Below are 25452 nucleotides of genomic sequence, written 5' to 3' on the forward strand. Positions count from 1 at the left end.
AATGGTCTTACAAATGGCACACCAGGAGATTATATCCCGTGCATGGCTCAGTGGGTTCCACACCCACAAAGCCTTGCTCACTGCTAGTGCAGCAGCCCAAGATCGAGCTGTGAGGTGGCAGCCTTGCTGGGGAGGGGCCTCCGCCATTGCTGAGGCTTGAGTAGGTAAACAAAGTGGCCAGGAAGCTCAAACTGGGTGGGGCCCACTGCAGCTCAACGAGGCCTGCCTGCCTCTGTAGACTCTACCTCTGGGGGCAGGGCATAGATGAACAAAAGGCAGCAGAAACCTCTGCAGACTTAAGCGTCCTTGTCTGACAGCTCTGAAGGGAGCAGTGGTTTTCCCAGCATGGTGTTTCAGCTGTGAGAATGGACAGACCTCCTCCTCAAGTTGGTCCCTGACCCGCATGTAGCCTAACTGGGAGACACCTCCCAGTAGGGGCTGAATGACACCTCATACAGCTGGGTGCCCCTCTGAGATGAAGCTTCCAGAGGAAGGATCAGGCAACAATACTTGCTGTTCTGCAATATTTGCTGTTCTACAGCTTCTGCTGGTGATACCCAGGGAAACAGGGTCTGGAGTGGACCTCCAGCAAACTCCAACGGACCTGCAGCTGAGGGATCTAACAGTTAGAAGGAAAACTAACAAACAGAAAGGCATAGCATCTACATCAACAAAAAGGACATCCACACCAAAACCCCATCTGTAGGTCATCAACATCAAAGAAGAAAAGTAGATAAAACCACAAAGATGGGAAGAAACAAGAGCAGAAAAGCTGAAGATTCCAAAAAACAGAGCACCTCTTCTCCTCCAAAGGATTGCAGCTCCTCGCCAACAAGGGAACAAGACTAGACAGAGAATGACTTTGACAAGTTGACAGAATTAGGCTTCAGAAGGTCGGTAATAACAAACTTCTCCAAGTTAAAGGAGGATGTTTGAACCCACTGCAAGGAAGCTAAAAACCTCGAAAAAAGGTTACACAAATGGCTAACTAGAATAAACAGTGTAGAGAAGACCTTAAATGACATGATGGAGCTGAAAATCATGGCATGAGAACTTCATGATGCATGCACAAGCTTCAATAGCCAATTCGATCAAGTGGAAGAAAGGATATCAGCGATTGGAGATCAAATTAATGAAATAAAGCAAGAAGACAAGATTAGAGAAAAAAGAGTGAAAAGAAACTAACAAAGCCTCCAAGAAATATGGGACTATATGAAAGGACCAAATCTATGTTTGATTGGTATACCTGAAAGTGACAGGGAGAATGGAACCAAGTTGGAAAACACTTTTCAGGATATTATCCAGGAGAAGTTCCCCAACCTAGCAAGGCAGGCCAACATTCAAATTCAGGAAATACAGAGGACACCTCAAAGATACTCCTCGAGAAGAGCAGCTCCAAGACACATAATTGTCAGATTCACCAAAGTTGAAATGAAGGAAAAAATGTTAAGGGCAGCCAGAGAGAAAGGTGGGGTTACCCACAAGGGAAACCCATCAGACTAACAGTGGATCTCTCAGCAGAAACTCTACAAGCCAGAAGAGAGTGGGGGCCAATATTCAACATTCTTAAAGAAAAGAATTTTCAACCCAGAATTTCATATCCAGCCAAACTAAGCTTCATAAGTGAAGGAGAAATAAAATCCTTTACAGACAAGCAAATGCTGAGAGATTTTGTCACCACCAGGCCTGCCCTAAAAGAGCTCCTGAAGGAAGCACTAAACATGGAAAGGAACAACCGGTACCAGCCACTGCAAAAACATGCCAAATTGTAAAGATCATCAAGGCTAGGAAGAAACTGCATCAACTAATGGGCAAAATAACCAGCTAACATCATGACAGGATCCAATTCACACACAACAATATTAACCTTAAATGGGCTAAATTCCCCCAATTAAAAGACACAGACTGACAAATTGGATAAAGAGTCAAGACCCATCAGTGTGTTGTATTCAGGAGACCCATCTCACATGCAGAGACACATATAGGCTCAAAATAAACGGATGGAGGAAGATCTACCAAGGAAAGGGAAAGCAAAAGCAAAAGAAAGCAGGGGTTGCAATCCTAGTCTCCAATAAAACATATTTTAAACCAATGAAGTTCAAAAGAGACAAAGAAGGCCATTACATAATGGTAAAGGGATCAATTCAACAAGAAGAGCTAACTATCCTAAATATATATGCACCCAATACAGAAGCACCCAGATTCATAAAGCAAGCCCTTAGAGGCCTACAAAGAGACTTAGACTCCCACACATTAATAATGGGAGACTTTTAACAACCCACTGTCAATATTAGACAGATCAATGAGACAGAAGGTTAACAAGGATATCCAGGATTTGAACTAAGCTCTGCACCAAGCTGACCTAATAGACATCTACAGAACTCTCCACCCCAAATCAACAGGATATACATTCTTCTCAGCACCACATCGCACTTATTCCAAAATTGATGACATAGTTGGAAGTAAAGCACTCCTCAGCAAATGTAAAAGAACAGAAATCACAACAAACTGTGTCTCAGACCACAGCTCAATCAAGTTAGAAAACAGGACTTAGAACCTCACTCAAAACTGCACAACTACATGAAAACTGAACAACCTGCTCCTGAATGACTACTGGGTAAATAATGAAATGAAGGCAGAAATAAAGATGTTCTTTGAAACAAATGAGAACAAAAACACAATGTACCAGAATCTCTGGGACACATTTAAAGCAGTGTGTAGAGGGAAATTTATAGTTCTAAATGCCCACAAGAGAAAGCAGGAAAGATCTAAAATCAACAGCCTAAACTCACAATAAAAAGAACTAGAGAAGCAAGAGCAAACAAATTCAAAAGCTAGCAGAAGGCAAGAAATAACTAAGATCAGAGCAGAACTGAAGGAGATAGAGACAAAAAACCCTTCAATAAAATCAGTGAATTCAGGTGCTGGTTTTCTTTTAAAGATCAACAAAAACTGATAGACCGTTAACAAGACTAATAAAGAAGAAAAGAGAGAAGAATCAAACAGATGCAATAAAAAGTGATAAAGGGGATATCACCACCGATCCCGCAGAAATACAAACTATCATCAGAGAATACTATAAACATCTCTACTCAAATAAACTAGAAAATCTAGAGGAAATGGATAAATTCCTGGACACATACACCCTCCCAAGACAAAACCAGGAAGAAGTTTAATCTCTGAATACACCAGTAACAAGTTCTGAAATTGAGGCAATAATTAATAGCCTACCAACCAAAAAAAAGTCCAGGACCAGATGGATTCATAGCCAAATTCTACCAGAGGTACAAAGAGGCACTGGTGCCATTCCTTCTGAAACTATCCCAATCAATAGGAAAAGAGGGAATCCTCCCTAACTCATTTTATGAGGCCAGTGTCATCCTCATACCAAAGCCTGGCAGAGACACAACAAAAAAAGAGAATTTTAGACCAATATCCCTGATGAACATCGATGCAAAAATTCTCAATAAAATACTGGCAAACCGAATCCAGCAACACATTAAAAAGCTTATCCACCACTACCAAGTTGGCTTCATCCCTGGGATGCAAGTCTGGTTCAATATACGAAAATCATAAACGTAATGTGTCACATAAACAGAACCAAAGACAAAAACCACATGATTATCTCAGTAGATGCAGAAAAGGCCATTGACAAAATTCAACAGCCCTTCAAGCTAAAAACTCTAAATAAACTAGATATTGATGGGATATATCTCAAAATAATAAGATCCAATATCATACTGAATGGGCAAAAACTGGAAGCATTCCCTTTGAAAACTGGCACAAGACAGGGATGCCCTCTCTCACCACTCCTATTCAACATAGTGTTGGAAGTTCTGGCCAGGGCAATCAGGAAACAGAAAGAAATAAAGGGTATTCAATTAGGAAATGAGGAAGTCAAATTGTCCCTGTTTGCAGATGACATGATTGTATATTTAGAAAACCCCATCATCTTAGCCCAAAATCTCCTTAAGCTGATAAGCAACTTCAGCAAAGTCTCAGGATACAAAATCAATGTGCAAAAATCACAAGCATTCCTATACACGAATAACAGACAAACAGAGAGCCAAATCATGAATGAACTCTCATTCACAATTATTACAAAGAGAATAAAATACCTGGGAATCCAACTTACAATGGATGTGAAGGACCTCTTCAAGGAGAATTACAAACCACTGCTCAAGGAAATAAAAGAGGACACAAACAAATGGAAGAACATTCCATGCTCATGGATAGGAAGAATCAATATTGTAAAAATGGCCATACTGCCCAAGGTAATTTATAGATTCAATGCCATCCCCATCAAGCTACCAATGACTTTCTTCACAGAACTGGAAAAAACTACTTGAAAGTTCATATGGAACCAAAAAAGAGCCTGCGTTGCCAAAACAATCCTAAGCAAAAAGAACAAAGCTGGAAGATTCACGCTACCTGATTTCAAACTATACTACAAGGCTATAGTAACCAAAAGAGCATGGTAGTGGTACCAAAACAGAGATATAGACCAATGGAACAGAACAGAGGCCTAAGGAATAATATCACACATCTATAACCATCTGATCTTTGACAAACCTGACAAAAACAAGAAATGGGGAAAGGATTCCCTATTTAATAAATGGTGCTGGGAAAACTGGCCAGCCATATGTAGAAAGCTGAAACTTGATCCCTTCCTTACACCTTATACAAAAATTAATTCAAGATGGATTAAAGACTTAAATGTTAGACCTAAAGCCATAAAGGCCTTAGAAGAAAACCTAGGCAATACCATTCAGGACATAGGCATGGGCAAGGACTTCATGACTAAAACACCAAAAGCAATGGCAACAAAAGCCAAAATTGACAAATGGGACCTAATTAAACTAAAGAGCTTCTGCGCAGCAAAAGAAACTACCATCAGGGTGTACAGGCCACCTACAGAATGGGAGAAAATTTTTGCAATCTACCCATCTGACAAAGGGCTAATATCCAGAATCTACAAAGAACTTAAAAAAATTTACAAGAAAAAATCAAACAAACCCATCAAAAAGTGGGCAAAGAATATGAAGACAGTTCTCAAAAGAAGACATTTTTGCAGCCAACAGACACATGAAAAAATGCTCATCATCACTGGCCATCAGAGAAATTCAGATCAAAACCACAATGAGATACCATCTCACGCCAGTTAGAATGACGATCATTAAAAAGTCAGGAAACAACAGGTGCTGGAGAAGATGTGGAGAAATAGGAACACTTTTACACTGTTGGTAGGAGTGTAAACTAGTTCAGCCATTGTGGAGGATAATGTGGTGATTCCTCAAGGATCTAGAACTAGAAATACTGTTAGACCCAGCGATCTCTTTACTGGGTATATACCCAAACGATTATAAATCATGCTACTATAAAGACACATGCACATGTATGTTTATTGTGGCCCTATTCACAATAGCAAAGACTTGAAACCAACTCAAATGTCCATCAATGATAGACTGGATTAAGAAAATGTGGCACATATACCCCATGGAATACTATGCAGCCATAAAAAGAATGAGTTCATGTCCTTTGTAGGGACATGGATGAAGCTGGAAATCATCATTCAAAGCAAACTATCACAAGGGCAGAAAACCAAACACCACATGTTCTCACTCATAGAGGGGATTGAACAATGAGAACACTTGGACATAGGGTGGGGAACATCACACACTGGGGCCTGTTGTGGGGTGGGGGGATGGGGGAGGGAGGGCATTAGGAGAGATACCTAATGTAAATGATGAGTTAATAGGTGCAGCAAAGCAATATGGCACATGTATACATATGTAACAAACCTGCACATTGTGCACATGTACCCTAGAACTTAAAGTATAATAATAAAAAAGAAATAGAATTTTACTGTCCAATAGAATGCTAATAGAGTTCAAATTTTTAAATTAGGCTAGAAAAAGGAAGAAAGAAAACTCAGGTAATTCCATTGAAAATGTGCAGGTAGAAAACAATAAGGAACAATTATAGTAAATAGGAACTAAAGATAAAATAGCATATATAAATGGAAATAAACTGGTAATTATAATAATGGTAAATAAACCTTTACCAGTTAAAAAAAACATATACTCACATGTTGGAGTAGGAAACTCAGAAAATCAGACTAGAATTATCAAAAGCAAAGGAAATGTACATATTGGTATATTCACATAATAGAGAAATATTATCTAAAAGTAACCAGCATAGTAATATTAATATCAGCCAAATATATAGGTGATAATATAAAAAGCATTGTTAAACAGGCACTTATCAGAAGAAGACACATACGTCGCCAAAAAACATATGAAAAAATTCTCAACATCACTTATTATTAGAGAAATGCAAATCAAAACCACAGTGAGATGTCATCTCATACCCATCAGAATGACTACTATTAAAATGTCAAGAAATAATAGATGCTGGCGAGGTTGTGGAGAAAAGGAAATGCTTATACACTGTTGGTGGAAAGGTAAATTAATTCAGTCACTGTGGAAAGTAGTTTGGCGATTTCTCAAAGAACTCAAAGCAGAACTAGCATTTGACCCAGCAAATGCATTATAGTGTATATATCCAAAGGAATATAGATTGTTCTACCATAAAGACACATATACATGTGTATGTTCGTTGCAGCACAATAGCAAAGACATGGAATCGACCTAAATGCCCAATGATGGTAGAATGGATAAAGGAAATGTGGCACAAACACACCAAGGAATACTATGCAGCAATAAAAGAGAATGAAATCGTGTCCTTTGCAGCAACATGGATGGAGATAGAGGTTATTATCCTAAGTAAACTACCATAGGAACAGAAAACCAAATATCACATGTTCTCACTTTAAGTGGGAGCTAAACATCGAGTACATATGAACACAAAAAAATGGAACAATGGACATCGGAGCCTACTTGAGGATGGAGGCTGGAAGGAGAGTAAGGATTGAAAAACTACCTATCAGGCTCTATGCTTATTACCCGAGTGATAAAACAATCTGTACACCAAACCCCTGTGACATCCAATTTACCTATATAACAAATCTGCACATGTGCTCTTGAACCTAAAATAAAAATTTAAGGATAAAGAGTTTTATGATATAATTGAAGGAGTATTTTCCTTGCATATGCCTTATACTTACATAAATCTAATGATATAGCCTTCCAGACAAAGCAAAAACAAAAGAAAAAAGAATTACAGAAAAAAGTTGACAAATCCACAATAAATATAGAATGTTTTAATGCATTACTGTCATTAATTGGTTTTTCGATTAAGCCATGAAAAATTTAAACAACACAATTGCCTTCATTTGCTATTATGATTGTGGATATAATAGGTCTATAAGGAACACTGGACCTTTTGCAACAGTTCTAGAATATTCATTCTTTTCAAATACACCTCAAACAGTTACAAAACTTGACCAAGTACTAGGTTACAAAGCAAGTCTCAAAATATACCAAACAACAAATGTTACACAAACCACATTCTCTGACCATATGTAATAAAATGATTAATCATTAACAAAACAATAATCCCATATCACTTGTACATTTATAATTTTTCTAAAAAGCACATTTAAAAATAATTCATGGGTCAAACAACAAGATAGAAACTAGGAAAGATTTAGTACTAAGCAACAATGAAAAAAATTGCACATGAAAATTGATAAGATGTAGCTAAAGCAATACTTAGGAATTTATAGCTTTAAATCTATGTACTGAAGGAAGAAGAAACAAATAGTATTTCAAAAATCATATTGGCAAAAATGTAAAACTTAAAATTTCAAATGCAGTCTAGAATTTGAAATGATAGAAACTTTCATAATGGAGCTGGAAGGAGTGTAAATTGATACTACTACTTTAGAAAACATCTTGGTAATAATTGTAGAGTTGGTTCTTTAGGACCCAACAATTCCACTACAAGGAAATAACATATCCTAAAGTAACTCACACTAGGCACAAAAAATTTACAAGAGTATTCATAGCTACATTATTTATTACTGCAAAAAATTGGGACTCAACCTATATATTTATCAGTGAGAAAGTAAACAAATAAATTGTGTATGTGTAAATAATAAATGAATGAATTGATACTATACACCAGTTAAGCAAACCATAACTGAGTTTATTTAGTTTAGTCTCAACCACTTAATGTTGAGTAAGGAAAAAAGGCATCTTAGAAGGATATGTACTGTGTGATTCCATTTGTTTTTTAATTTTTACTTTAAAAATATTGGCTTTATTTTCTAGAGCAGTTTTAGGTTTACAGCAGTATTATAGCAATATCTGCTATAAATTTGAATTACATTTATTTTCAAGACATCAAAATACGAAAGCAAACAAGAATATTTTGCATTAATTGTCAAAATAAGATTAATATTAGAACGTATATTTTATTATATTTTGTCTTGTTTATTTTTTTTAAGAAAGGGTCTCACTGTTGCCTAAGCTGGAGTGCAGTGACATGATTACAACTCACTGCAGCATCAATCTCCTGGGCTCAAGTAATCCTCCCACCTCAGCCACCCAAGAAGCTGGAACCACAGGTGCATACCACAATGCCTGGCTAATTTTTTGTATTTTTTGTAAAGATGGGGTTTTACCATGTTGCCCAGGCTGATCTTGAATTTGTGAGCACAAGCAATCTGCTGGCCTCAGCCTCCCAAAGTGCTGGGATTATAGGTATGAGCCACCATGCTGGGCCTGAAATATTTTATTAAAGACTTAAAGTTACTAAGAGGTGAACAAAATTATTTTTAGGACAGTCTTTAAAAAATACTGTTTTTTTTTCTTCTTATAAAACAGATTTTGAGGTTCAATCAATCTTCACTGTGGAAAGGAAGACTACCACTGGGTCTTCCTTTATGGTGAGTTTTATATTTTTATATTGTTAGTTAGCATCATTTTGTGTCAACTTGAAGAACTCCTTCTAGCATTTCTTATAAGGCAGGTCTAACAGTGATGAACTTCCACAGCTTTTATATTTCTGGGAAAGTCTTTATTTCTCTTCTTTCTGCAGGAGTGCTTTGTTAGGTATAATGTTCTTGGTTGGCAATTTTTTTTCTTTTAGAACTTTGAATATATCATCCTACTCTCCTGGCATGCAAGGTTTCTGTTGAGAAATCTGCTGATATTCATAGGAAGATTCCTTTGTATGTGACAAGTCACTCTTATCTCGCTACTTTCTATTTATTTTTATTTTTTTTACTTTTTATTTAGTTTTTTTTTTTTTTGAGATGGAGTCTTGCTCTGTCACCCAGGTTGGAGTGCAGTGGCATGATCTTGGCTCACTGCAAGCTCCACCTCCCAGGTTCACACCATTCTCCTGCCTCAGCCTCCTGAGTGGCTGGGACTACAGGCGCCTGCCACCATGCCTGGCTAATTTTTTTTGTATTTTTAGTAGAGATGGGGTTTCACGGTGTTAGCCAGGATGGTCTCGATCTCCTGACCTTGTGATCTGGCTGCCTCGGCCTCCCAAAGTGCTGGGATTACAAGCATGAGCCACCGCGCCGGGCTTATTATTATTATTTTCTTTATTTTTTGAGATGGAGTCTCACTATGTCACCCAGACTGGAGTGCAGTGACGTGATCTTGGCTCACTGCAACCTCCACCTCCAAGGTTCAAGCAATTCTCTTGCCTCAGCCTTCCAAATAGCTGGGATTACACACACTTGCCACCATGCCCAGCTGATTTTTATATTTTTAGTAAAGACGGGATCTCACCATGTTGACCAGGCTGGTCTGGAACTCCTGACCTTCAGTGATCCATCTGTCTTGGCCTCCTAAAGTATTGGGATTACAGGCATGAACCACTGCACCTGTCCTATCTAGCTACTTTGAAAGTTCTCGCTTTGTATTTAACTTTTGAGAATTTGATTATGATATGTCTCAATAAAGATCTTATATTTAATATTTGCAGTTCTTTGGTCTTTATGGATCTGGATATTCATTTCCCTCTCCAAATTTGGGAAATTTTCCATTATTATTTCTTATGTAAGCTTTCTTTTCCTTTCTCTTTTTCTGCTCCTTTTGGGACTCCCATAGTATGAATATTAGCTTGCTTTTTTGGGGTCCTATGAGTTCCACAGGAATTCTTTACTCTTTTTCATTCTTTTTCTGTTTGTTTGTTTCTCTGGTTCTTTTCAAATGATCTATTTTCAAGTTCACTGATTCTTTATTCTACTTAATTGAGTCCATTGAAACTCCATTGAATTTTGCATTTTAGTTATTGTATTCTCAGCTCTAGGATTTTTGTTTGGTCCTTGTATTAGTCTGTTTTCATGTTGCTGATAAAGACATACCTGAGACTGAGTAATTCATAAAAAAAAGTTTAATGGACTCAAGTTTCCATGTGGCTGGGGAGTCCTCATAATCATGGCAGAAGGGGAGAGGCATGTCTTACATGGTGGCAGACAAGAGAAAAATGAGAACTAAGTGAAAGGGGTTTCCCTTTATAAAACCATCAGATCTCATGAGACTTATTCACTACAACGAGAACTGTATGAAGGAAACTGCCACCATGATTCAGTTATCTTCCACTAGGTCCCTCCCACAACACATGGGAATTATGGGAGCCACAATTTGAGATTTGGGTGGGGACAGAGCCAAACCATATCAATTCTTTTTTATGGTTTTGATATAGTTTGAATATGTGTTGCCTCTAAATCTCATGATGAAATGTAATTCCCAGTGTTGGAGGTGGGGACTGGTAGGAGGTGTTTGAATCATGACAGCAGCTTTCTCATAAATGATTTAGCAACATCTCCTTGGTGCTATCATCACAATAGTGAATTATGGTGAGATCTGGTTGTTTAAAAGTGTGTGGCATCTACTCCTTCCACCTGCTCCTGTTTTCACCTTTCACTATATGATGTACCTGCTCCTGCTTTGCCTTATGCCATGAGGGAAAGTTTCCTGAGGCCTCCCTCTAGGGAGACGCTGAGCAGATGCCAGTGCCATGTTTCCTGTAGAGCCTGCAGAACTGTAAGCCAATTAAACCTATTTTCTTTTCTTTTCTTTCTTTTTCTTTGTGATGGAGTTTCATTTTTGTTGCCCAGGCTGGAGTGCAATGGTGAGATCTCGACTCACTGCAACCTCTGCCTCCTGGGTTCAAGCAATTCTCCAGCCTCAGCCTTCCAGGTAGCTGGGATTACAAGCCTGCATCACCAGGACTGGCTAATTTTTGTACTTTTAGTAGAGATGGGGTTTCACCATGTTGGTCAGGCTGGTCTCGAACTCCTGACCTCCAGTGATCCTCCCACCTTGGCCTCCCAAAATGTTGGGATTACAGGCATGAGCCACTGCACCTGGCCAACCTATTTTCTTTATTAATTACCCAGCTTCAGGTACTTCTTTATAGCAAGAATGGTCTAACACAGGTTTCTATCTCTTTGTTGAACTTTTCTTTTTGCTTACATATTGTTTTCTTGATTTCATTTAGTTGTTCTCTTGTAGCTCACTCAACTTCTTTGAGACAATTATTTTGAATTCTGTGTCAGGAAATTCACAGATCTCCATTTCTTTAGTGTCAGTTACTTTTTATTTATTTGATGGTGTCATATTTGCTTGATTATTTGTGATCTTTGTGGCCTTGAATTGGTGTCTGCACATTTGAAGGAATAGGAACCCTTTCTACTATTTACAGACTGGCTTTGGCAGGAGGAGCCCTTTACTAGTCAGCCCATCAAGAGATTCGGAGCAAGCCATCTGGATGGATCCATGGACAGACTTGCTTCTGGAGTTCTTGGGTGGGCTGGATTGGTGCCTGGGTCAATAGGTGAAAGTGCATATTGCCTGGGTACCAAAGGACTGGCCTGGTGCTTGGTTCATGGGAGCCATTCTGGAGCCTGTGTCCATGGAAGCTAAACCTGGAGCTTAGGACTGTGGGGGCAGGCCTAGAGTCCATGTCCATGGGTGTCAGCTTGAAGCCTGGGTTCATGGGGGCCAAGGTGGTGCCAGGATGACCCTTGAGCCTGAGTCTACAGGAGTCAGAGTGGTGCTGGGGTCCACTGGGGCAAATCTTGTTCTGAGATCTGTGGGAGTTGGCCTGGATCCTGTGGCCACGGGGATAGACCTGCAACCTGGGGTTATGGGGGCTGGGTTGGCACCAGAATTCACTGGGGTAGGCTTAGTGTTGGGGTGTGTGGGAAAGTTGGGTGCCCATTTCACTCTCCGTCTCCTATGTGGAGGGTATCTCTCCATACTGTACTGTTCAGGCTGGCAGGGAGAGGTGATGTGGGCAATGTGAAACTGTCTTTCCTACCATCTTCAATGTGTCATTTCTTATTTCTGTCCTCCACCCAAGTGCTGCAATCTCTCACCTGGATTCCTTAGCCTTCGTAAAGGTATTTTCATGTGTGGATAGTTGTTCCAATTTGTGTTTCTGCAAAAGCATGAGTACTGGAAATTTGTATTCTAGACTCTCGCTGACATCATCCCATTTATAGTAAGTTTAAAGCTATGCACAATAATACTCTATGCTGGTTAGAGTTGCATACCTACATAGTAAGGTAAAATATACATTTGCATGATAACCTTTAAACTTTTTTTTTTTTTGAGACAGAGTCTTGCCGTGTTGCCTAGGCTGGAGCACAGTAGTATGATCTCAGCTCACTGCAATCTCTGCCTCCTGGGTTCAAGCACCTCAGCCTCCCAAGAAGCTGGGATTACAGGCAGGGTCCACCAAACCTGGCTAATTTTTGTATTTTTAGTAGAGATGGGGTTTCACCATGTTGGCCAAGGTGGTCTTGAACTACTGGCCTCAAGCAATCCACCTGCCTCAGCCTCCCAAAGTGCTGGGATTACAGGTGTGAGCCAGTTCACCTGGCTAGATAGTGGTTATTTCTGATAGAAAGGAAGAGGAGGGAAATAAAAGTTGTCTCCATTGCATCTTATTTCTTTAGCTAGGTACATCGTGTTTATTAAGCTATTTTTTTATTCATTTCAAAGCATGAAGTAATTAATTATCACTACCCAAATAAAAGATAAATATTGAGTGAATTTTATTTATTCAGATAAGAATCTATAGAACACAGAGCAAGCCCAATAAGTAGAAGGAAATAAGTAGTAGAAACAAGAACAAAAATTAAGAGAATGAAATAAAACGAAAGTCTAGGTTTTTAAGAAGCTTAGTGAAACAGACAACTGGCAAACTTGATCCAGATAAAAATGGAGTAGATATAAATAAAAAGTATTAGACCTGAAAAAGGTAATGACTACTGATCCAGTAGAGATGAAAAAATCGTAAGAGAACACTATGAACAACTTTATGCCAATGCATCTGAAAACACACAAAAAAACTGACTGTTTTTAGAAACGGACTCAAGGTAAAATAGAAAACTTTAATAGACTTATAACCATTAGAGAAGACAGAAGTATAAAATCTATAATTCAACACTTTTCTAGGTTAGTTGGATTTATAAGTGTGTTTTGTCACATTTTAAGAAACATGTGATCCCTGACTGGGTGCAGTGGCTCACACCTGTAATGCCAACCCTTTGGGAGCTTAGGCAGGTGGATCACTTGAGGTCAGGAGTTTGAGATCAGCCTGTCCAACACGGTGAAATCCCATTTCTACTAAAAATACAAAAAATTAGCTGGCATGGTGGTGTGTGCCTGTAGTCCCAGCTAGGCTGAGGCACAAGAATTGCTTGAACCCGGGAGGCAGAGGTTGCAGTGATCCAAGATCACACCACTGCACTCTAGCCTGGGTGACAGCTCTGTCTCAAAACAAACAAACAAACAAAACCACCCAAAAACATCTGAGCCCAATTGTGTATAAATAATCCAATATAATAATAAGGATAAAAACCTGTCTACATTTTTTATATCCTTGATACATTCCTGAAGAGAATTTTAAAAACTATAGGCTTTTAATAGCTAAAAGATAACTGCAAATTATGTTCTTTATGTTTATTTAGACATTCTAAATAACCTGCTAGCAAAGCAATGTGAATCAAGCAATAAATAAATAAAATAATGCATCATGACTAAGTAGACTTTATTTCAGGAATATAAGGAAGATTTGACATATAAAGCCTTTAGTTTAATTTATCACATTGACAGAGAAAAAGAGAAAAGTATAATCACCTCAATAGGTAGAGAAAAAGCATTTAGTAAAAATTCAATACACATTGCTATGGACTGAATTGTATCCCTCCAAAATTAGTATTTTTGAGCCCTAACACCCAATATGATGATTATTGGTCAGGAAGTCTTTGGGAGGTAAATATGGTTGATTAGATCATGAGGGTGGGGCCTTTATGATGCAATTAGTGACCCTCCAAAAGGAAGAATGCTCTTTCTCCCTTTCTCTCTCTTCCCTGTGAGGATGCATCAAGAAGGCAGCCATATACTAGCCAGGAGGAGAGACCTCACTAGAAACTGCATCAGCTGGCACTTGATCTGGGACTTGTAGCTTTCAAAACTGTGAGAAAATAAATTTCTGTTGTTTAAGCTACCCAGTCTACATTTTTTTTTATTATGGCAGCCCAAGGTGACTAACACACCCATCGATAATAAAAATTTATATAAAACTAGGAATATGAGAACACATCCTGAAACTGACAGCATCTTATAAAAAGCTACTGCAAATATAATTCATAGTAAAAATTTTAAAAACATTTCTATACAATTCAGGGACAATATTTTAATTGAAGGTGTAGTCATTGTAATAAAAACAAATAAAAATATAAGGAATCAAAGAAAAGTAACAAAAACCTTACAATTCACAAGTTATATAAAATCCAATAGCAATTCACAAGTTATATAAAATCCAATACATAGAAAATCCAATAGTATCTCGATTAAAATTATTACCAGTAATAGGAAAGTTCAGCAAGTTTACTGGTTCTTAGATAAATATACAAAAAATCAATTATATTTCTAGGTACGAACAACAATGACAAAATGTAGATTTAAAAAATATGCCATTTTGACAAATGCATAGAGTTGTATAACTATCACCATCACTCCCCAAATTTCCCTTGTAATCCTCTGCAGTTAATCCTGTACCCTCCTCCTTAACCTCTCACACCACTGATCTGGTTTTCACAGTTTTTTCTCTCCAGAAACTCAAGTAAATGGAATCATAGAGTTTATTTAGTCTTTGCTGTTTGATGTTTTCATTTTGAATATATGTTTTTCCATGTATTAGCGGCTTGTTACTTTTTATTCCTGAATGGTATCCTATTGTGTAGATACACCACTGGTTTTTTAAAATCAAATTACCAGTTGACAGACATTTGAGTTGTAGTGATTATGATTAAAGCTTCTATGAAGTCTGGTGTAGAGGTATTGATATGAATACATGTTTTCATTTCTTTTGGATAAATATCTAAGAGTGAGAATTACAGGGTTATATGGTACTAGGATGTTTAACCTTATTAGATACTGATAATCTGTTTTCCAAAATGACTGTACCATTTTGCATTTCCACCAGAAATACATGAGAGTTCCAGTTGCTTCTCATCTTTGCTAGCATTTTGTTCTGTCAGGTTTTTAAGAATAATTCACTCTTTTTTTTCAGTTTCATTCTTTTGGCTATATTATCCTAAATGCATCTTATAACATTTTCATTAATAAACTGCCATTTTGTTGTTGTTGTTTAATTTATTTTTAATTTCAATAGGTTTTTGGGAAACAGGTGGTGTTTGATTACATGAATAAGTTCTTTAGTGGTGATTTCTGAGACTTTGGTGTACCCATAGCCCAAGCAATGTACACTGTACCCAATGTGTAGTCTTTTATGCCTCATCCTTTCCCCTGAGTCCCCAAAGTCCACTGTATCATTAGAAGAATTTACTTTTTTAGAGCAGCTTTAGAGTGACAGAAAAATTGAGAGGAAGGCATAAAGATATCCCATTCTTTCTCAACACATGCACAGATTCTCCATTATCAACATCCCCCACCAAAGCGGTACATCTGTTCTACCTGATCAACCTACATAGACGCTTCATTATCATACAAAGTTAATACTTTACATCGAGGTTCACTCTTGGTGGTGTACATTCTGTGGGTTTGAATAAATTTAAAGTGATGTGTATTTACCTTTATAGTATCATACAGAATATGATAGATAGTATGATAGGATCCTAAAGATCCTTTGGACTCCACCTATACATTTCTCTATCCCTCCAATCCCTTATCTTAGTCTGTTTTGTGTTGCTATAACAGAATACCTGAAATTGGGTAATTTATTTAAAAAAAAGGTTTACTTGGCTCATGATTCTTGAGACTGGGAAGTCTAAGAAGCATAGCACTAAAATCTGCTCTGTGTCTGGTGAAGGCCTCATGCTACATTATAACATGGCAGAGAAACAGAATATGTGGATATGACACAAGGGACCAACCATGAGAGGCAATTTCACTTTGTAACAGCCTGGTTCTGTGGGAACCAGTGAAAGCTAATCCAGTCTTGCCAGGAAAAGAACTCACCAGAAGAACAGCACCAACCTACTCACAATAGTGGAGCCCCCCTGACCTAAGTGCTTCTCACTGGACCCCATCTCTTAAAGGTTCCACCTCTTAACATTGCCACACTGGGAATTAAAGCTCCAACATGAGTTTTGGTGGGGACAAAAACAATGGCACCCTGAACACCACTGATCTTTGTACTGTCTCCATAGTTTTGCATTTTCTAGAATGCCATATCATTAAAATCATATGGTATGCAGCATTTTCAGATTGGCTTCTTTCAACTTAGTAATATGCATTTAAGATTTCTCCATTTTTTTATGGCTTGATAGCTTATTTCTTCTTAATGCTGAATAAATATTTCATTGTCTGAAGATACCAGTTTACCCATTCACCTACTGAAGGACATCTTAGTTGTTTCCAAGTTTTGGTAACTATGAATAAAGTGCTAGAAACATTCTTGTGCAGGTTATTGTGTAGATATTTTCAACTCTTTTGGATAAATAACAAGGAGTGTGACTGCGGGATTATATGGCAAGAATATGTTTAGCTTTGTAGGTGTTTTAGTTCATTTGGGCTTCTGTTACAAAATACTTTAACTGGGTAGATTCAAAATGGGAGAAATTTATTTCTCACAGTTCTGGAATCTGGGAAGTCCAAGATCAAGGTGCACACAGATTCAGTATCTGGTGAAGACCCACAGCAGAATTGTGTATTCTTGCTGTGTCCTCACATGGTGAAATGGATGAAGGGTTTCTGTTGGGCCTGTTTATGAAGATACTAATCCAATTAATGAGTGTTCCACCTTCATGAACTAATCAGCCCCCAAAGGACCCATTTCCCAATACCATTACCTTGGGGGTTAGGATTTTAACATTTGAATTTTCAGGAGGACACAATCAGATTATAGTAGTAGAAAACTGCCAAACTGTCTTCCAAAGAGGCTGCATGGTTTTGCATCCCCACCAGCAATAAATGAGAGTTAGTGTTGTTCCACATTCTCATCAGCATTTGGTGTCCGACTCTTGACCTCTTACAGCTGCTCATCTGTCCTTCATTTCTATAATTTTTTCATGTCAATGGAATATTATTATATGGAATAATGAATAATAAGTGCAATAATACAATATATAATCTTTTGGGATTGACTTTTTTCACTCAGCATAATTCTCTTAAGGTTCATCTGAAAAATAAGAAATGAGACATTATAGATACAGCAAAAGCCTGCTTGTCTTCCTTGTGCCTCCGTTCATCCCCAGAAGGGATTTTGGCTACATTAATAGGTATGCAGTGGTATCTCACTGTTGTTTACTTTTCAATTCTATGATGATACTGATGTGAAGCATGATTTTATAGGCTTATTTGCCATCTCTGTATCTTCTTTGGTAAGCGGTCTTTTAGGGTCTTTGGCCATTTTAAAAATCAGTTTGTGTGTTTTCTTATTGTTGAGTTTTAAGAGTTATTTGTATATTTGTATATGTCTTTTGCAAATATTTTCTCCTAGTCTGTGGCTTGTCTTTTTATTCTCTTGACAGTGTCTTTGGAAGAACAAAAGTTTTTATTTTAATGAAGTTCAGCTTCCCCTCAATTCTTTCTTTCATAAATCATGGTGCTATTATCATATGTAAAATATTATCACCAAATTCAAGGTCATCTGGATTTTATCCTATGTTATCTTTAGGAGTTTTATAGTTTTGTGTTATAGTCTGTGATCAGTTTTGAGTTAATTTATGTAAAGGGTGTATGGTCTGTTTCTAAGTTCATTTTCTGCTTGTGTATGTTTAGTTTTTCTGGCACTATTTGTTGAAAATACTTTCCTTTCTCCACTGCATAGCCTTTGCTCCTTTGTCAAAGATCAGTTTACTATATTCATGTGAGTCTATTTCTGGGCTCTCTCTTCTGTTCCATTGATCTATTTGTCTGTTCTTTTGCCAATACCACATGGTCTTGATTAATGTAGTTTTATAGTGAGTCTCAAAGTCAGGTACTGCGAGTTCTCCAACTTTGTTCTTGTCCTTCAATACTGTGTTACGTATTCTGACTCTTTTGCTCGTCATATAAACTTTAAAATCAATTTGCAGATGTCTAAATAACTAGCAGGGGTTTGATTGGGATTGCATTAAATATATAAACCAGGGTGTGTAGGATTGATATCTTGACAATATCGAGTCACCCAATCCATGAGTGTGGTCTATCCATATATTTAGTTATTTTTAAATTTCTTTTATCAGAATTTTATAATTTTCCTCATATAGCTTTGTATATATTTTATTCAATTTATACCTAAGTATTTCTTAGGTATAAATATTATACCTAAGAATTTCTTAGGTATAAATATTATACCTAAGAATTTCTTAGGTATAAATATTATACCTAAGAATTTCTTAGGTATAAATATTATACCTAAGAATATTATAGTATTACCTAAGTATCATATTATAGTATTACCTAAGTGAATGTAAATGCTTTTTAATCTCAAATTCCACTTGTTCATTGCTAGCATATAGGAAAGTGATTGTCCCTTTTTATATTATCCTTATATCCTGCAACCTTGTCATAATTACTTATTAGTTCCTGGACTTCATTTTGGTCTATTCTTTCAGATTTTCTGCATGGATGAACATACCATCTGCTGGCAAAGACAGTTTTATTTCTTCTTTCCTAATCAGTATACCTTTAATTTCATTTTCTTGTCTTATTGCATTAACTAGGACATTCATTCAATGTTGACAAAGGGTAGTAAGGGGATATTTTTGCCTTGTTTCTGATCTTCAAGGGAATGCTTTGAGTTTGTCAACATTAAGTATAATGTTAGCTGTAGGCTTTTTTATATATATATATTTTCCTTTAAAGTTGAGGATGTTCCCTAATAATTTTTTTCATGAATGTGTGTTGGATCTTGTTAATTGCTTTTTCTGCAAATATTGATATGGTAATTTTTCTTCTCTACCCAGTTGCTGTGATAAATTATATTGCTGATTTTCCAATGTTGAACCAGCCTTGCATATCTGGGATAAATCCCACTTGGTCATAGTGTATATATCTTTTTATACATTATTGAATTTGATTTGCTAATATTTTTGTAAGAGTCTTTGCATTTATATTCATGAACAATATTGGTCTATAGTTTTCTTTCCTTATAATATTTTGTCTGGTTTTGGTATCTGGGTGATTCTGGCCTCATATAATTAATTAGAAAGTATTCCGTCTGCATTTATGCAGCCAAAAAACACATGAAAAAATGCTCATGATCACTGGCCATCAGAGAAATGCAAATCAAAACCACAATGAGATACCATCTCACACCAGTTAGAATGGCCATCATTAAAAAGTCAGGAAACAACAGGTGCTGGAGAGGATGTGGAGACATAGGAACACTTTTACACTGTTGGTGGAACTGTAAACTAGTTCAACCATTGTGGAAGACAGTGTGGTGATTCCTCAGGGATCTAGAACTAGAAATACCATTTGACCCAGCCATCCCATTACTGGGTATATACCCAAAGGATTATAAATCATGCTGCTATAAAGACACATGCACATGAATGTCTATTGCGGCACTATTCACAATAGCAAAGACTTGGAACCAAGCCAAATGTCCAACAACGATAGAGTGGATTAAGAAAATGTGGTACATATACACCATGGAATACTATGCAGCCATAAAAATTGATGAGTTCATGTCCTTCGTAGGGACATGGATGAAGCTGGAAACCATCATTCCCAGCAAACTATCGCAAGGACAAAAAACCAAACACCACATGTTCTCACTCATAGGTGGGAATTGAACAATGAGAACACATGACACAGGAAGGGGAACATCACATACCGGGGACAGTTGTGGGGTGGGGGGAGCGGGGAGGGATAGTGTTAGGAGCTATACCTAATGCTAAATGACGAGTTAATGGGTGCAGCACACCAACATGACACATACATACATATGTAACAAACCTGCACGTTGTGCACATGTACCCTAAAACTTAAAGTATAATAATAATAAAATAAAAAAAGAAAATATTCCATCTGCTTCTGTCTTCTGAAAGATATTGTAGAGAAATGGTATAATTTCTTCCTTAATGTTTGCTAGAATTAATCAGTGAGCCCATCTGGACCTGGTGTTTTCTGTTTAGAAAGTTACGATTTATTGATTCAATTTCTGTAATAGATTTAGTCCTAGTCAGATGTCTATTTCTTCTTGTGTGTGTTTTGGCAGATTGTCTCTTTCAAGAAATTGGTTCATTTAATCTAAGTTACCAAGTTTGTGGGCATAGAGTTGTCCATAATTTTTTGTATTATTATTTTCATACCCATGGGTTCCTTAGTGTTGTCCCCTCTCATTTCTGATATTAGTAATTTCTGCCTCTCTCTTTTTCTCTTAGTTATCTTGGCTAGAGGCTTCCTAATTTTATTTATCTTTCAGAAGAACAAGCTTTCTTTTTCATTGATTTTCTCTATTGATTCCAGTTTTCAATTTTATTGATTTCTGTTTCAATTTTTATTATTTTTTCAGTTTACTTTGGATTTAATTTGTTCTTTTTTTTCTTGTTTCCTGAGGTTGAAACTTGGATTATTGGCTTTAGAACTTACTTCTTTTCTTATATACACTTTTAATGCTGTAAATTCCTTTCTAAGAATTACTTTCACTGCGTCCCACAACTTTTGGTAAGTTGTATTTTAATCTTCACTGAGTTAAAAATATTTTAAAATTTATCTTGGGATATCTTCTTTGACCTGTGTGTTATTTAGAAGTGTGTTCTTTAATCTCTAATTATTTTGAGGTTTTTCCAGTTATCTTTCTGTTATTGATTTTTAGTTTAGTTCTATTGGGGTCTGACAGCAGATATCATGTAACTTCTGTTTTAAATTTGTGAAGCTGGCCCCTAACAAGGCCCAGAATATGTTCAATTTTGGTGAATAATACCCATATTCACGTGAGCTTGAGAATAGTATATATTCTGCTGTTGTTAGATGGAGAAGTTTACACGTCTTGGTTTTTTTTTAGCCATCCTTCTAATGGGTGTGTAGTGCTACCTCATTTTAATTTGCACCCTCCTGATGACTAATTATGTTACGTATTTTTTCCTGTGCTTATTTGCTATTTATATCTTCTTTTTTGAAGTAGTTCAAATCTTTTTCATTTTTTATGTTTTTAAAAAACTTATATTATTGAATTACAAATGTTCTTTTTATATTCTGAATAGAAGCCCTTAATCTGATATGTGTTTTGCAAATATTTTCTCTTTGTCTGTGGCTTGTCTTTACATTTTTTTCAGTGTTTTCTGAGAAGCAGATATTTTAATTTTGTGAAGTTCAATTTATCATATTGTTTATGGATTACATTTATAAAATTGTTGCCTAACCCAAGATCTTAAAAATTTCTCTCATATTTTTAAAAAAAGTTTTAGAGTTTTACATTTTATATTTGGATGTATGATCCTTTTCAGACTTTTCCAATATGGTGCAGGATATGGATTGAGATTCTCATTTTTGTACTGGGATTAGTCTAGCACCACTTATTGAAAAGCCCATCTTTTCCCCACTGAAGTATCTTAGCACATTTTGTCAATTAACTATATAATGAGGACCTATTTCTGAACTCTCTGTTCTGTATCATTGATGCGTAAGTCTATCCTTAAACCAATACCACATTGTCTTGATTATTGCAGCTGTAAAATAAGTCTTTAAATCTGATAGTGAGTCCTCCAACAATATTTTTCCTTTTTGAGGTTGTTTTTGTCACAGATTATTGACTTTTTAATGTAATTTTAGGATGTCTGTCAATTTGTAATGAAATGTCTGCTGGAATTTTGATTGGGATTGCATTGAGTCTATAGATCAATTTGCAGAGAATTAACATCTTAACAATATCAAGTCTTCAAATTCATGAGCACGTATTTCCATTTATCTAGGTCTTATTTATTTTTTCTTTATCAAGCTGGTAAGTTTTGGTGGTTTGTTTTACAGATGTAGATAACTGTAATCATCTGCTTTATTTTTTTTAAACCTTTTTATACCCAGAGATTAGAACCCTGCCTAGAACATTATCTGGTATATGGCTAATGCCCAATAAATATCCTTTGAATAACAAGTTTGTGCACAAAATAAAATTTATTTGCTATCCTGAGAATGTGTTAATATATACCCCACAAAACTGTCAAATAAAATAAATGAGTAAAAAAAGTTAGAAACACGTTTTGAGTACTTGACACAGTTGACACTCAATAAATATTAATCATATTAAAGGAAGAGGAAAGGTAGAACAATGATTTCATGTTGGCTAGGTGATTCTGTATTTCCAAAGGAAGAATAAAAGATTAATAAGCATTTTGAAACAGGATAAATGATAAAGTCTGGGTTAGAAAAATACCTTGATTGAAATTGTATGAACTAGATATTTGTACACATCTCCTTGTTGTGTGTGGGGTGCCGTGTCATTGGGTAGATTTCTGTACTTCAGAGCAAAGCAATTCATCTCTCCTGGTGCAATGATTGCCAGTTCTGTGAGTCTTCTCTAGGGAAAGATCACTGCAGTAGGTTAGGATCTGCCTCAAAGGAGCACTTTTCACAACATTCCTCTTCTGCCTATCTGGGCCCTATGGCAACGATTCAGCAAAACATTCCAGAAAGCACAGTTAGAACAGTGCAGTTGTGAAAGCAGTAAGGTGACAGAAAGAGCACAGGCTCTGAAATGAAGGGAACGTGCATTTGAGTTCTGGCTCCACCGTGTACTATAACATGACCTTGGACATGTTGCTTATTATCTCTGAATCTCAACTCCCTCAACTTTAAAGTGGGAAAAATGATAACTGCCTTGAGGATGGCTCTAAGACTTAAATGAAATAATATATGAAAAATACTTGGAACACATAGGCACTCAATAAATAATAATTACTATTTCATAAAACTCTGGCTGGCGCATTCTGAAATTTATGCTTAAAGCTAGAAGAATGCTCTGTTGAAGTAGTCTTTACATTATTAGAATTTCTTGGGTTGTTGATTAAAAGCCTGGTTAAATTATGATGTCCCCTGAAAACAGACCTTGATTAAAACAAGACTCCTGAACACAACAATAATAAGCAACTGCTCAACCCAGAAAATAGTGCATGCCCTCTCCCAATCCTCCAAAAAAGTCCCAAGCAACAACAGCAGCATGGGTCTCTAGACTCAATACTCAGCAACTTTTCTTTAGTGAGGTCTATAAACAAATTTTACTCCCCTCTTAAATTTTAGTGTCTTTGTTTTTCTGCAGTGCCGTATGGCATTCTTTACTTCATTCTTGGAAGCATTGCCATTAAATGCCAGAGATGGATGGATGCCGCGAGTTTGCTACCAGCTTGCTACTTCTGTCCATTTTGGTTGTGAATGCTGAGCTGTAGATACTCCCTTCTTTGGGGTCCGACGGTTGTGAGGGGAGGTGTTAAGGTGGGGCAAGTCTGGTGACAAATTAGTGAGCTCTTTGTGAGGGAATCCTTTCCACTAGAGGGGGAAGATGAATGCTGGCACATTTACGAGTGTTTTCTGAATCACTCTGAGCAGTCCTGGGAGTAGATTTACAAAGAGACATATGTTCTCAGTATTTGACTAAACACAGGCAGGCATTAAAATATGGTGTGCTCATAAGCTGTTTACAGGTACTGAATTTTAAATAACTGGCAGTCTTGGTCATCTATTCAAGGAGAAATCCAAGCTCTCAATTCCATAATCCCCCTATCGTAACAAAGGCATGAAAGAGATTATCAGCAAGTGCTTGTGGAAGGAGTAGAGGAGGGGTAGGGAGAGGAAAGGGAGAGAAGGAAGAAAGAGATGAAGGAAAGGACTGAGGACAAGGGAAAATAAAGAAAGAAATGAAGGGGAGAAGACAAATTACTAAATAGCACAGTGGAAACTCTCTAGAATATCTGGAGCCTTTGAAAGAAAATGTTAAAACCACACGAGTGTGCCTGGAAACCACACAAAGAGCCATATCTCCTGGTGCCTGCAGTGCCTCTCTGGAACTAATCTAGACCTTCCTTTCAGCAGACCTGTCTTCCTCATCTCCCTCTTACTGTGGCTCAACCACAGGTTTGACTCTGCCCTTCTGCCTTTCATTGCTGTTAGCCTCTCTGACCTCTGATCTTACTATCTTAGAGGCTTAGATTAGGAAACCCCTCTGAGGCTTGGTGGCTAGTCTTTTCCCTCTAGCCCATACATGCCTGATGGGGCAGGGAGGGAGTCCAGGTCCAGATCCAGGCTGACTTCCTCCCCAATAATGAGTTATGACATTGATTTTCCTACAGTCTCATGGGTGATGTCACACCAAGCACCAGATTGACTTCACTGAGCTCTGCAGCTGCTAACAGGTCATTTTTTTCATGAGAGAAACCTCCTGAGAGAGGGGCCATCTGGGAGACCAACTGAACAGCCCTCAGTAGGTCTTTCCGTGGAAGAGAGTGATGAAAACATATGAGAAAATGCTTTAAAAAACAGGATCATCCCATAGACCCACCCCAGAGAGTAACACCCACCCTCACCTTGCAGTCTTTACTTTTTCTCTCTTTAAAATACATTTACAGCAATTTCAACTCCAAGCTTAACAGGGTCAAGGGATGACCCTAATTAGTTAATTGATTTCAAGATGATGAATGATGCACTGGCTAAGAAGAAACTCTTTCTCTGCTAGTACAAGTTAAGAACACTTTTAGCTACACTACCCTACTGTGGACAAAGCTTTCCCTGCCCTCTATCCGGGAGGAAACTCTACCCATTGGCTCAGTCCACTGAAGAAATAAGCCCATTGACCAATAGCAGTAACTGAGCATCCACTGAGAGTCGAATCTAGCATAGAGTCCTGAGCCACATAGGATAGAAAACGTCCTTCAAATAACTTGTGCTTGGAGAAGCAAGTGGTAATCTGCACCCCTCTCTTCTTGTGGTTCTAGCAGCTTGCCTTTTCTGGGCAACTGCTTTACTTCTTTGCCTCCCACTTTTTAAAAAAAATTAAATTAAATTAAATTAAATTTTGAGTTCTGGGATACATGTGCAGGATGTGCAGGTTTGTTACATAGGCAAACATGTG

At 37.3% G+C, this 25452-nt stretch overlaps 1 long non-coding RNA gene across 1 annotated transcript in view; it reads right to left on the bottom strand.

Moving 5' to 3' along the window:
• LOC134808812 (uncharacterized) overlaps positions 1 to 22985 on the bottom strand; it is a 53436-nt gene extending 30451 nt beyond the window's left edge. The window contains exon 1 of the long non-coding RNA XR_010152609.1: positions 22765 to 22985. This is a non-coding gene — a long non-coding RNA (uncharacterized LOC134808812). The remainder of the gene's footprint in view (positions 1 to 22764) is intronic.
• Positions 22986 to 25452: the final 2467 nt, after the last annotated feature.

This window comes from Pan troglodytes, chromosome 18 (genome assembly GCF_028858775.2).
Source record: "Pan troglodytes isolate AG18354 chromosome 18, NHGRI_mPanTro3-v2.0_pri, whole genome shotgun sequence".
NCBI classification, from domain to species: domain Eukaryota; kingdom Metazoa; phylum Chordata; class Mammalia; order Primates; family Hominidae; genus Pan; species Pan troglodytes.